At 46.6% G+C, this 15,030-nt stretch overlaps 1 protein-coding gene across 4 annotated transcripts in view; it reads right to left on the bottom strand.

The window, feature by feature from the left end:
• LOC147639774 (pentatricopeptide repeat-containing protein At5g39350-like) overlaps positions 1-15,030 on the bottom strand; it is a 93,007-nt gene that overhangs the window by 62,754 nt on the left and 15,223 nt on the right. The gene's annotated exons all lie outside the window — the stretch shown is intronic.

Below are 15,030 nucleotides of genomic sequence, written 5' to 3'. Positions count from 1 at the left end.
TCAAAGACAACCATCTCTTCTCAGCCGGAGTCTTATTTTAAGTGGGAGGGAATGTCACGATTGTGACTAACTCTCTTAATCTCTCCTTAATTATTCATTAATCCCTTATTAACTGAAAGGACACCTGTGAAGGGTCACACCCTTACACATGGGTCACTATCAAAGGACATGTCTATTCATTAAAAGGCACACTCTTAAGTCCAAAGGACATAACCGTTGACTCAAGAGCCACACCCCTTCCCAGGGATGTGTCTCTTCACTTGTAACCTTTCGGCCTCTATTTAAGAAAGGCCCCTGTCTCAATGCAAATAACACGTCTAATCTCAATCTTTCTATCAGCATTTGTCTTATGTTTGTTAATTAAGTCTTAATCATGTTAATAAAGCTATAAAAGCTTTACAAAAATGCTCATCAAACTCCACCCGCATGCCAGTCTTGCAAACCTCATGCACTGACAAAAAATGAAAACCAAGAGATGGAACATAAAGAACCTGGGAGGAATGCTTCTCCCCTCTACTATTGGGAATGATCTCCAACTTGCCCTCACTGTGAATCGGGATAGTGGACTTGTCACCAATAAGGATGTGACATGTTTGCCTTCAAAGATCCTGTAACTCACAGGAAGGAGGAAGCACCACTGTCTAGAATCCACTCTCGAGTATCCCCAACGGTGAGACCAACGGCCTCCCTCCTCGAAGAAGATGAAGCTCCAGTGTCCATAATCTCCGAGTGCACAAAAGCTAGAGTCATCACGGTTGCAACGGAGGAATCAACACCTTTCTCGATGCTCCGCTGAGGACATTTCCTCAAGTAGTAAGTTGTAACCCTTCTGGCCACAATGGTTACAAGTCCGCACGGCCTTCAAGGCATCACGATCCAAGTCGGGCTCCTGCTCAAAAGACTTCGCCTATGAAGACTTCCTTGTTGTTGTTGTTGTTGTTGTTGTTGCGGCCTTTCGACCATTGGCTGGTCAAAGCCTAAGAACCTCCGCCCTGTGGAGGGTTCAAAAACCGCTCTTCCTGGTCCAATACCATCGGCACAAGCTCCTCCCATGTAATGGTGCCGAGCATCCCATTGGTGTGATCAAAGAAGAATAGAAAGCCGAGTATTGAGGGGATAGATGAGACAACAAAGTGATGGCCATATCCTCTAACGATATCTCCTTCCCAACCTGAAGAACCTCCTGTTGAAGAGCCTCGAGTTTGTTGATTTGATCTCGCATCGTCGAAGACTTTGCAAGATTCATCACTCGCACCTACACTTCAAAGGAAATTCTCTTCATGGGCGACACCCTATTGTACAAAGAAGCCAAGTGCTACCAAATTGCTCGAGTCAGCATCATGTGTTTGATGTGGTTAATCACTTAGGGTGTGCAATTAAGGAAGATGAACGAACGCACACGGGCATTGACACGATCCCACAACTGTGCCTGAGCCTCCTGCTCTTTCTTGGTGGATAGTGAAAGCTCCTCCTCCTCTAACTTTGGCCTTGGAACTCCAACCACAATGAAATCAGCCTAATCATAAGACTCCAAGACAAACTCCATCATACCTTCCAGATGCCATAGTTGTTCCCGTCCAACTGTTGGTCCACCGGGAACGTCCGGAGGGTGGGGATCTTCACATGTTTATCTGCCATCTCGAGCAAATTTGCCATCTCAGAGGTTTACTTGGTCTTGTGAAGGGAGGGTGGGTTGGTGGGAAAAAAAATATGAAGAGGAGGCTGCAAATCAATGCAAGGTGGCTGTCCACCAACAGTGATGCCATCTTCTATCTTCTTCTCCACATCCCGAACAGCCCAACAATACTCCAATCAGCTCCAAATGCAACAGTCCCGGAATGCTCTCACCGTCTCTGAATCTTCAAGCCACCTCGGGCTCTGATACCATGTCAAAATGGGCAGCAGAGATGAGACAAAGTACTGACAGCAGAAAGTACAGAAATGCAAGAGAGGAGACGGCTGTATAAACTCTGCTATATAGACCGGAATCCTGTACAAAACCGGTGTGGGGTGATGACATGCTATATATACATGTAGGGGCCATGTAGGGGCAGCTAGTCGGCCAGTAGGAAATAGACCGACAACCCCTGAATAGGCCCACGGCTGGATAATATCCAGTCGGCTAGCATAAAAACCAGTCGGCCAACACCAGATAAAGTCGGCAGGAGGGGGGGACGCGAGGCGCAGGTAGCAAAAACGGGGGGGAGAGCTTGCAGGTTCATTCACGACTCACCATACCACCTAGGGTTGGACGTACTATGCACTTTGACACCTCTTACAACATCCCTCGCCTTAGATAAAGCATCTATTATCTGTTCTCTTGCGTACACCCTCTTTTGAAACAATATGCCCCAAATAATGGATCTCTGACAAGAAGAATTCACTCTCCTTATTTGATTCGACTCTTTATCTGCTCGCTGAAGCTATCGCCCCCACCCCTGCTCAAGCTGTTGCCTGCTCGCACCCCCCCTCCCCGCCCTCGTGACTGCCTTCCTCGCGTGCTCGCACCCCCCTCTCGCCATGCCCCTGTGCTGCTCACGTCCCCCGCCCTTCCCTTTCGCGCCCATCGCCCCCTGCCCGCCTGCCCCCTGCTCCCGCCCCTTCCTCCGCGTCCCACCGCCCCTGCCTACCCCCGCCCTCCCCCCCCTTTTTCGCGCTTGCCCCCCCGCCCCCCCTTGCGTTCTCCGCTGCCCCCCCCTCTCTTCTCCGCCTCTGCCTTCCACCCCTCCCCCTCTGTTTTTTTCTGCCCCCCTCTGTCTTCCGCCCCTTCCCCTCTGTCTTTCGCCCCTTCCCCTCTGTCTTCCTCCCATCCCCCTCTGTCTTCCACCTTTTCCCCTTTTCCCTCCCCGCTCCGCCTTATTTGTGCAGCTTGGTTCTTGTAAGACCCTACGTTTTTTTTCGCTTCACCCTTGACTCAGCTTCAGACTCTGATGGAGGCTCCTCCCGCCCCACCTCAGAGGGACTCTTCCGCAGCCCCCTCGCCCGCCCTTGAGGATACCCCCATTAGGCTTTCTCTTTCGCCAGAAGAGGAAGCGAGCCTCGCCCGCCACCGCAGAGGTGGAACGCCTCCAGGCACACTCCACCATTTGCCGTATAGTTGGCACTCACCCCAGCAGAGGGGAGATCCGGGATCTTCTCCAGGCCCGCCTTCTTGCAGATGTGGGCAAGATCCTGGACGTTCAGTTTACTGGGCCGCGGACACTACCAGATCGAGTTTGAGACAGCCCAGAGCATGGCCCATGTCCTAGCCACCCATGAGTCCCCTTGACATCAAGGGCGCTCGGGCCTTCTTCAGACCTTGGCAGCATGGTTTCGACCCAGCAGCGGCGGTCGAGCGGGGAGAGCGCCTATTCCATGTCACAGTTTGCTTTCCTAGACTCCGCCGCGAGTACCTTCCGCTCCCACAACAGCTTCAGTGGTGGCTAGAGCAGCTGGCCTGCCTTCGGTCAGAGTTTTGGTTCCTAACATCTCCTCCCTTCCAAAGGTCATTCAGTTACCTAGGATAGGGGGGATGGATCGATCAGAGAGTGGAGTTTTCGGGGCTCCTGAACCAGTGTTTCATATGCAGGCAGGTCGACCACCTGGCCAAGGCTTGCCCTCGTAGGAGACCCCGACCCTCACCGCAGTAGCAGACCACCGATGGCCCGCCCACAGATGCGGCTCGGTAGGCAGCCTCCGGGACACCTGCTCAGCCCACAAAGACCTCGGATTGGCAGCCTGAACAGGGGCGCCGTAGAGGGAGACAGCCACAGCAGCATGCCCATATTCCCCTATACATTGAAAAAAAGAGACAAGGCAGTTTGATCCTTCAATTTGCCCCAAGCCTTACATACAATTCTACTCCTAGGTTCAGGTGCAGTATTCCCCTATACATCGGATATGACATTCACTCTTGGTTTTGCATCCTGCACATTAGACTTTTAACATTCTGAGGGCACTGAGACTTCATGTAATCCTTACTGCCACATAAGAAACATTTCCCATCTTTCATGTCTGGACAGCTTGGTGTCATCCTTCTTACCCCCCGGCTTCTTTTCAAAGCTCCCTTTTGCATCCTTGGCATCATCATGCATAAATTTAGGTGGCTATCCACCCTTTTTCTGCTCGTTTCCAGCTGTGAATATTCCTTTGTATGAGCTGAATTCTTGCCTTTGTGATGCTCCCTTGCCATGCAGTTCCTCCAAAATAGTGGCTGAATATATCAGCTCCCGTAAAGTGCTATGAGGATAAACTGTCAGGCTCTTCTGTATGATACATTGCAGCCCTTGACTCGAATTTCCTTTTCTTCTCGTCCTCAATAATTGTCATGAAGGGTGTGATTGGTATATACACGCTAGATCCGGTACAATAATGTGGGGGGGGGCAAGTGCCCATATATATATATATGACAAGGGGCAGCCAGTCGGCTTGTATAAACAGGGCCGACAACCCCCCTACAAGGCCCCATGATGAGGTCGACCAGCCCCTAGTCAGTCCCCTTGTAGCCAGCCGCCTCCTACATGCCGACTAGAGAGAAAAAAACAGCCCCCACGACACACTCCTACCAAAACTGGGAAAAGAAAAATGGAAATGATCAGGACTCCTCCCACGGGTGGGCACACCCGCATCACACGCCCTCACTCCCTACAATATAGTATGGTACAGATAGGAGATGAATGCTAACACCCCCTCTCAGCTCCTGGATGTGGAACCAATCCCAATGAGCTGGAGTGATGACGGAGCATCTGCTGAGGAAGAGGCTTCGTGAAGCAGTCCGTCACATTGTCCTCTGTCGAACAAAAGGCTAGCAAGATGTTACCATCCCAAATCTTCTCTCAAACAAAGTGATATTGTTTCTCTATATGCTTGGTCCGGGCATGGAAGACCGGGTTCCGAGCAATAGCTATACAGCTCTAGTTGCCATACTGGATGACTTTGGGTTCCTTTTGCGGAAACCCGATCTCGTAAAGTAACCTCCTCAAATCTCCTCCCCAATCAGAGTCACTCCAACATCGAAGACTGACTCCGTCCTTCGATCCCCCTCCAGTGTCATAAAAGAGTCCAAGATCCTTCGTACCCTGCAGATACTGCAAGTATTGAAATATTGAAAACCATGTGCACGTTAGCTATGGTGGATAAAATACTAGAGCTAAGTTAAAACACATGATAAAGAAATATAGTGTAAAATGATGTGTACACACAAGAGAGACAACAATGTTGGGCAAAATGATTGATTGATTACTTCATAGGCAAGTGTCCTTTTATAGATTCCATACAACTCAATACCACCTAGTGGTTTCATCAAAACAAGTGGTTAAACACAAAACTACGTGCTAGAGAAGCTGCACCCACAAGCTAAGTGATTTGGTCCCTTTCACATGTACATGGTCCATTTGGCCCCATCCTTCTAGAGTGTGTTTGGTGCATATTCCAACACACCCCTTCAAATACATAATCATTACAATGGTATTGATGACCTTTGATGACTCACCACAACTTATGCTTACCTAACATCCATGCTAGATGATTTCCCTCTTACTATGCCTACTTACCATGACCATACAAGTTTAGGATGGCAATTTAACTTGAGGCTAGTTAGGAGTAGTTGGGCTAGAGGTTTAATGGCTAGTTTACAAAGATTTACAACGCTTATGTAAAGTTGGGCAATAAGAGTTTGGGGCTAGGCCCAAGACATGATCTAAAGAAGGTATTCACTATGCATTGTGAGGGCTTCGTGATGCCCCTTGTTGTCCTCCTTTGGTTCTACATGCTCTTCTCCTTCATCTCCATACTCTTAATGCATAATGTAGGCCTTTTGAGCCTTCTTTCAAAAGAAACAATCTTTCTCAATGTGTCCAGGTTTGTGACAAAAATCACAAATGATTGAAGAGTTGTACTTAGCCTTCCCTTTGTAGCCTTTGTTTGATGTGTAGAGAGCCACTTGATTTGGTGAAGTGTTGGACAAGGTGTCCTTTTTGGCTTTGAACTTCAGCTTCTTCTCCTCCTCCAAAAGAGAAGCTTCAACATCAACAAGCTTTGTGATAGGCATGTTGGTCAAAGTTGTCACAATGTTGTTAAAATCGGGAGGCAATGGCTTGAGTAGCACCACAACGGCAATGTCTTCATCCACCTTTAGTGAGATGCCTACAAGTTGGGTCATAAGACTTTGCATATAGTTAAGATGAGATGCAAGAGAAGTTGTAGACTTCATATCAAGTTTAAAAAACTCAATAAGCAAACCAAACTTAGAGCTCCTAGATTGAGCCCCAAACAAGGTATCCAATTGATCCCATGAAGCCTTGGAAGATTCACACCCATCCACATGGTAAATGTATGTATCATCCAACTTAAGAGTTATGATGGCTCTTGCTTTGTCATCTCTGGTCTTCCATGCCAAATAGTAGCTTGGTCCCTTGGCTTCCTCTCCTTTCCATTTGTGATGCTCCCTAGGCCTTTCTTCATGAGAATGACTTTCATGCGGGTTTGCAAAGTGTGAAAATTTTGCCCCTTGAAGCGGAAGGTAGTGTCATGTGAGGCCATTAGGGTTGACAGAGTTGAGCAACACACTTTGAGAGCAAGTATTGAGAAGAGGGTTTGACTCAAACTTGAGTCAACTTGAAGATTGAAGCTCTTAGTGAATGAGAAACTTGAACTAGAGGCTTGTGAAAGGCTTGGAAGAGGCTTAGATTTGATTTCAAGAACATTGTTGGGCCTTGCAAGAGGAGCCAAGACCAACATTGAGATGGAGCAAGTGATAAGAATTAGAGAAAACTCTTGATTAGCCAAACACAAGGTAGTATTATTAGTGATTATTAATCACTAATTAGCATTAAACAAGCTTTTGGCTATGGCTGTGAGAAAACACAACTCTAATGAAGAGCTTGGTTCGCTCCTAATGAGGAAGGGGCTGTTTGAGCACGAACATAAAGGAATGCTCCTTCTGCTCCCTTACGGATAGCTCGTCTGGCCTGGAGATGCGAAATCAATGGGATGCCAAGAATGCTTCTATCCCCACCAATCATGATAGGCTTAGGAAAACCTTTACAAATAGTAAAAGTGTGTCCTGCCCCCAATCGGGAATAGGCTCATACTGACGGAACCACTGAATTCCTAAGATCATGTCACACCCCAACACCACGGATGGCATAGGATGCATAGAAGGTAAAATTTGAACTGCATTTGAGGTAGTAGGCGGGGCTGGAGGAGCTGGGGAGGCTGTGGCAACTGTGGCAGAAGGAGCTTTGGCGGCTTGTTCCGCTTGCCATTTGTGGCAATCCTTCTTACCATGCCCTATAATATGACAGAAAAAACATCTATTTTCTGACTGGTACTTCCGTTGCTCCTCTGGAGGAAGCTAACCTCCAGTAATGCATGCTTTAGCCTTTTCATAAGGGGTTTTCTTAGGTTCTTTATCTTTCTTACCCCCTGAACTGGAGCTATTACTGCCGTCCTTCTTAGCATCTTTAGAAGTCGCGTTACCTTTCCCTGTCTGAGCAGCTGATCGTCGCTACTGCTGGGGTTTGGTACTGGATGGAGATGATTGCTTGGGCTTGCCCCCATTCAGCTTCATTTCTTCGTTCTGAGCGAGTCAGAGCCCGGTCATATGTACTTGGTTCAAAGTTACGAACTCTGAACCGAATGTTAGAGTCCAATCCACGAATAAATTGCTCCATCTTAGCTTGCTCAGATAACCCTAACTGCTGTGCTAAAGTAATAACCTTACCCCGAAAAACTGAAGCACTGGGGATCCGTTCTGTCTGAGTCCACAGAACTCGTCTTTCAGACTGGTCATGTACTAGGGCGGGAGAAATCTGGTCTTCAGGTCATGGACAAAGATGTCCCAATCAAAGGTTGTGACACCTGTGGCCTGGTCTATATGAATACTAGACCAATGCTGCCACCAAGTGACTACCTCACCCGTGAGATGGGGAGCCGCTAAGTGGACTTTGTCTTGTGGGTCTGTGATCCTAGCTAATGCAAAATGAGCATTAAACTAATGAATAAATTGATTAACTGATGAATGATCACACTTACCATCATACTTAGTGAAGTTTGGTTGACTGCGAATGATGGTGGTTGATGTTGCTGTGGACTGCTATGGCTGGTGACACCCTAACTCCTGTGCTAAAGTAATAACCTTACCAAAAAACTGAAGCACTGGGGATCCATTCTATCTGAGTCCATAGAACTCGTCTTTCAGACCGGTCATGTACTGGGGCGGGAGAAATCTGGTCTTCAGGTCGTCATGGACAAAGATGTCCCACTCAAAGGTTGTGACACCTGTGGCCTGGTCTGTATGAATACTAGACCAATGCTGCCACCAAGTGACTGCCTCACCCGTGAGATGGGGAGCCGCTAAGTGGACTTTGTCTTGTGGGTCTGTGATCCTAGCTAATGCAAAATGAGCATTAAACTGATGAATAAATTGATTAACCGATGAATGATCACACTTACCATCATACTTACTGAAGTTTGGTTGACTGCTGGTGCTTGATGTTGCTGTTTGCGAACTGCTGGCTGGTGACACCTATGAAAGGGGAGACTGAGGAGAGCTGCTGATACCTCAAGTGTATGGCCTCATTTTCCTGTTGGTGCTCGAGTAACATACATTCTCGATCAAGCTCACGTTGATGTTCCCGAGCGACGAGTTCAGCCTGACGCCGATCTTCGTCGATCCTGCGTTGGGCTTCCTCATAGTCCCGTCTTTCTGCTTTTTCTCTTTTCCTTCAGGCCTCATCCTCTCTCCTTTGTTGTTCCATTTGAAAGAAGAGGGAGATGTAGTCGAGTGCTGCTGGAGGTGTAGAAGGATGTGCTGCTGCTGCCTCCAAGAGTTGGAGACGCTCCATGAGCAGCTAGTTCTGAGCTCTAAGAAGACCTATGGTGTCTGCTGTAGGCGGAAGAACATGGTCTCCTTCTTGGGAGACGTCTTCCGGCTCATGAGTACTCTCTTCTGTAGACATGATGCTGAAGTCGGTGGTCGTGCCGGAACACAATCTAACCATCCAATGATGCCCCCGTGCTAGGATACAGTGTGTGTTGACAATCTCAATCTGATACCAATGTGATATGCAGCAGAAGTCTTTGTATTGGAAGATCCTGTCACACAAATGCTCACACCGTCTTCTGTATCCTGAGTTTCGTGAGTTTAGCAATCCACTTTGATACTTCAAACTTTAAAGAGACGAGAGAGAGATATATGAGAACTGTACACCAGATTGGGTCCCGAATTACCCACTGAAGGGCCCCCTATCCCGATAACCAGATAGTATTTGCTTTATTTCTTTAGAGAGAATGACTGTGGATTGTAGATAAGCCAAACGCAAGATCTCCGAGGATCGGAAGCCTGGCTGAATTGTACACAATTGTAGAAACACCTCGATGAACTGATCTCGAGCCTATGCACTCTTCCCAAGGGCATGAGAAAGGGCTGCACACCTGAGTCTGAGAAAAGGAGATGGTGGACTGTTCTAAGCTATATTAGAATGCTGTAAATGCTTATGAATGCTTGGTTACCTTCACCAGAGGGCTGGTGTATGATTGAATGATGCACGGAAGGCTGAATATTGATGTAAACTGCTGTAGGACTGAAAACGGATGAAAGGATTGCTGGAAATCTGTAAACGCAGGGCTGTGGAGTAATTTTTTGGCGTTGGACTGATGCTGAACTGAAACGCAATGCTACTGGGCTGCTGCTGGATAGAAACGCTGACCTGAAGGGCTGAAAATCTGTAAACGCAGGGCTGATCTGTAGGCGGCTGATTCACATGTAGAAAACGTAGGTGTTTATGCTGAATCGGATGCTGAATCGGGGCTGATCTGATGCGCTTATGGTTGTAGGGACTACTGAATAGCATGCGTTGGAGAACCAAGGTTGGCTGAGGCAAACTCAAGCTCTCCAAGGGCTGGATGAGACTAGTCTAGTGCTGAAGGCAAGGGAACTCCAAGGGCTGGATGAGACTAGTCTAGGGCTGAAGGCAAGGGAACTCCTAGGGCTGAGGAGGAAAGCTCTTAGCACACTGAAGACTGAATGAGAAACTAAGCCCTATGCAAGCCTATTTATACTAACTAGAGGTTGGTCAAGTTGGTTGGTCGTTTAAGAAAGTTTATATTTATAAATGATAATAAATGCTAAATAAATACTATAAAATATGGAAAAAATACCAGATAAATCCTAGTAAATTCCCTAAGGCTTTTGGGATGTTCTAAATGATGCACATGCATATGAATGCATATTATGCAGAATGCAGAGTGCTTTCTGATGCAAACCCTAAGGCTTCTACTGACTCTACATGCATGAATGATTCTCTCCAAGTGGGTTAAGGGACTTGACTGACTAACTGACCCGCTAAGGCTGAGGAATGACCTACATAGCTCGTGCCTGACTTATCCTGGATTGAGGATGTACAATGGGGTCATAGCGTACGATAATTATCATCCTACTAGGTTCTAATAATGTACAACTATTGCACTGTTGATGATGAGCCATCTTGTCACCATGCACTGAGTGCAGAGTGCATGTGACACAAGCTCCTCACCTTTTTGTTCTCCCGTACTTCTTGTGCAAAAGAAGGATGGATCTTTCCGCATGTGCGTGGATTATCGAGCTCTAAACAAGCTCACCATCAAGAACAAGTTCCCAATCCCACGCATAGATGACATCTTGGATAAGCTTGATGGTTCGGCTTGTTTTAACCGTATAGATTTGAAGAGTGGTTACCACCAGATTCGTGTGGTACCCAATCCATAAGACTGCATTCAAGACAACTTTTGGATTGTATGAATTCTTGGTAATGCCTTTTGGCCTTACCAATACCCGAGCAACATTTAACCATATGATGGACAGGATATTTCGACCCCATCATAAATTCACAGGTGTCATGACCCTGTGAAAATGGAACAGCATAAGTGTGGGCATGTTGCTGAGCAAAATAAATATTAAATGATTCATATTTGGGGTGCCCGGACAAAGGGAATGATGTGTGGACATCTTCAAGTGTGAAGGGGGACCAAGAACCTTAATATTTTTAATGTTCTAATCATGGGTGGCCCCTAGGCCTAAGTGGCCCCTAGAAACTTTAATGAATTTTAAAGTAAACTACCTAGGATATTTTTGGAGAGAGGGACAACTCCACTTTTGGAGTTACACGCCTCTCTCATCTCTCTCTCTCTTGCTTTTTGGGAGACGTGCAAGAAAACCTGCGTGGAGGAGTAGAGGGCCTGGTCGACTAGCTGCGTTGAGGAGTGTGGGCTGCTGGTCTTGCTCTGTGAAGAGTGCAGGCTCTACTGAATACAGGCCGTATAGTCCACACGTGGAGGCTACCCGTAAAGACAGTTGCAGCAGGTACAGTCGGTTGCTGCTACAAGTATAGTCGGCTGTTGCTAGTTCAGGCAGCGCAGGCAGGTACGGATAGCTAGTACAGTCGTATTGTTGGCGGCTGTACATAACAGGTTGCAAGCAATGCTGTACGATAGCAGGTACAGACAGCTGGGCATCTTCTGGTTCAGGCGGCGCAGGCGACCAGAGTCCAGTGATGAGCAGGCGGGCAGATTCAGGTGACTGTAGGTACAGTCCGTACAGTCCTGTACGGGAGGTACAGTCAAGTACTATTGTCCTGTACGGATAGGTACAGTCAAGTACTGCTGACCTGTACGGACAAGTACAGGCAGAAACAATACTTTTCAGTCCTGAACATTATCAAGCGTTGAATCTCCATCAGAGCATATTTGGTGCATCAGTCAGGTGGTTGCAGAGAGGAAAGTACAAACAGTCTTTCTCAAGAGCAGACTGGTACGATCAGTCCCACGGGTGCAGAACCACGCAGTGAATTGCTAAGCTCTGAACTTGTCCATCTTTCTTTCTTTCCATTGGCTTATGTCGCTGAGTTGTGTTATCTGGCCCCTTGTGAGAGGAGGGGTATGGCAGATTGAAAGGGTGGAAACAGAGATTGGACAGTGGATGTATATGTGAACTGAGTTGTGGAACCATGTACATGAGATATGCCAGATGTGTGCTCAAGGCTGCCCTACTGAATTGTCTTGGTTGATTAGAAGGAAGCACAGAGTGTTGCTTTTGTGAGACACAGATTTGTGTGAATCCTCTGTGCTAAGAGGTCTTGTGGGCTGCCAGATTGGACATACAGGTATATTCTCCTGGGCTGGCTTTGTTGTACTCAGCTTTACATCTCTTTGAATTTGAATAAAGAAATACCGAAAGGGGCGCCAAGCTTTGGGGCCAACAAGTGTCGATTTCATTTCAGTTTTGGGGCACTCTAGCTCCAATTAATTTTGTTTCTTATTTGGACTACAAGTGGAAGGGTGACTGCTAGTCTACCGCACTTTGGTTGCTACCAAAGGCCGGTTTCAAGGTTCCGTTGCCGGGACCCATCTTCAACTTTCTTAAGGGGGTGAGCTCGTGGTTGCCTCAAGGAAAGTCATCGTCGCTGAAAAATTCAGCAACATGTCTGATACAGAAGATGAATATTTTTATAATGAAGAGGAAGAGCAAGAGACCTCTCCTGAGAGAAATGAATCTGAGGATATTCTTGCAGGAGAACAGGCTTCAGATGATGAGCAATATGAGGATGTAACACAGCCAGAAGATATGCCTAGTAAAGAGGAAGATGATGCTCAGTTTAAAAATTGTTTGGCCGGTGTAATGGATGTGTTTATGCAGCTCACACAAAGTGAGAAGTTTGCTGAATTTATGAGATCCCGTTCTGAGCCTGAAAAGAAGAAGAAGAAGGTGCATTCTAAGAACCTACCTCAGGGTCTTAGTGGTGCCTTCCCACAGGATCCATCTTTTGGACAGTTTTCGGACATGCAACATGCTTTTTGGTGCCAATTCACAGAGTTCCTTTTTCGGCGGACAGCCATCTATTCCATGCATCCAGGTTATTTTGGTGGTGGCTCTGTGTTGTTCCAATCCATGACTGGGGGTTATCCTCAGGGAGGCATGGGTATGCCAAGGACTTTTGGAGCTAATTTTCAGCCTGGTATGCAAGGGAATATGTATGGTGGTATGCAGTCCGGAATGCAAGGAAACATGTCTAGGGGCATGCAGCCTAGAATGCAAGGAAATACGTATGGGAGCATGTAGCCCGGTATGCATAATGGTATGTTTGGAAACATGGCTGGAATGTATGGCATGCCAGGTGTGGGAATTGGTAATGTTGACCCTATGATGGGCATGAATGCTGGGGGTAGCAATCTTGTGAAGCCACTTCCTTACGATAATCTAACGCCTATGGGTAAGGCGAAAGATTATAAGGAAGGGGGAGCTGCTGTGAAATTTGACACATTCAGTGGAGCCAAAGATAAACTAAAGGCACTTACCTTTTTACAGTAGTTTGATGCTGCTTTTTCTGGTGGTAATTACACGGAGTCCTCAGGTGAGAAAAGCTGCGACTTTTCTCAAAGGCAATGCATTGCAGTGGTGGTCTACTCTTCTTTTGCAAGGCATAGCACCATCTACTTGGGTACAATTTAAACAGGTGTTCTCTTCCGTATGGCTCACATCTACTTTTGAGGTGGATGTAATGACAACATGGCACAAGTTGGATGCATCAAAGTGTGAAAATCTTGAAGATTATAATAAGAAGTTTTGGGAAGCTTTACTCCCAGTTACTTCTTATCGTGCAGTGATTTGTCTGAGCAGGTGGAGAAGTATTGTTGTGGGCTGCCCAAGGAAGTGAGTGACTATTGCATCGAGACTCGAGTAACAAATATGTCACAGATGATAGAGAATGCTATGACAGCAAATGCGTTACTCACTGAAGTCTCATTTGGATTTAAAGGCAGTAAGAACTCGAGCAAGAAATCTGAAAAGTCAAGGCATGCTTCGCGTGATGCAAAAGGGTCTACAGAGAAGCGATATAAGAAGTTGCCAATGCCCAAGAGAACTCTAGAGGAGAGACAGGCTTTGATGGATGCTTGGAAATGTTTCTACTATACAGAAGAGGGACATATGTCTTTTAATTGTCCCAAGAGAAAGTCCCAAAAGGACTTTGACACCAAAGGAGAGCCCAAGTCAAAGAAACCAAAACCTTCTGCAGGGTCAGTTCCTGATCTTGTTGGGAAACAGCCAGGTGGTGAAGAGACTGAGTTGTGCAGGGCATGGGGCAAAGTGAGAGATCAAAATGCCTTGATATTCTTTGACACAGGTGCTAGAGCCAACTTTATTTCACCGGATTTGGCTGGCCGATTGGGGATTCATGCAGAGGAAATGGAGCCTTTATATGAGGCTAACATGGCTTGCCCTGGGTATGCAGAACCCGTCACTCCTATTATTGGGAAGCTTAGGCTTTATTTGCAGGGTTATGTGGACAGCTTGGAGTTTTTCATCATGCCACTTGATGGATGTGATGTTTTGTTGGGAATGTCATGGTGCCACAGAGTACATGTGGTGGTGGATACATACAATAGGAAGATCACTTTGACTCATAGAGGGAAAGAACATGTTTTGGATGTAAAGTTACAAGGGGAATCTATTCCTATTATATTAGCTTCAGCAATTTCATCAGTAAAATGAAAAAGCATCTTTTCGCGTACTTGATTTATGTAAAGGATGCAAAAGATGACGAGTCTAAGTCTGATTTGTCTACGTTAGATAAGAACAAGATTCATTTCTTATGTGAGTTCCAAGATTGTTTTTTCGAGTCATTGCCAGGAGAAATTCCTCCGGAAAGGCCAGAGAAGATCATGCCATTGATTTAATTCCGGGCAGTACTCCACCAAATAGACCGCCGTACCGTGTTAGTGCAGCCCAACAAGAAGAAATTATGAGTCAGGTACAGGAGCTGTTGAATAAAGGGTTGATCCAGCCTAGCTCATCACCCTTTTGCTCACCTGTACTCTTAGTGCAAAAGAAGAATGGTTCTTGGAGCATGTGTATTGATTACAGGACGCAACAAGAATACCATCAAGAATCGATTCCCCATTCCGAGGATCGATGACATTTTGGACTGCTTACAGGGCTCCACAGTCTTTAGTTGGATTGACTTGAAAAGTGGGTATCATCAGATACGTATTAGACCCGAGGATGTGCATAAGACA

Source organism: Cibotium barometz, chromosome 3 (assembly GCF_041138505.1).
Source record: "Cibotium barometz isolate CiBa-2024 chromosome 3, ASM4113850v1, whole genome shotgun sequence".
Taxonomy (NCBI): Eukaryota; Viridiplantae; Streptophyta; class Polypodiopsida; order Cyatheales; family Cibotiaceae; genus Cibotium; species Cibotium barometz.
This window is presented reverse-complemented; position numbering and strand designations above follow the sequence as displayed.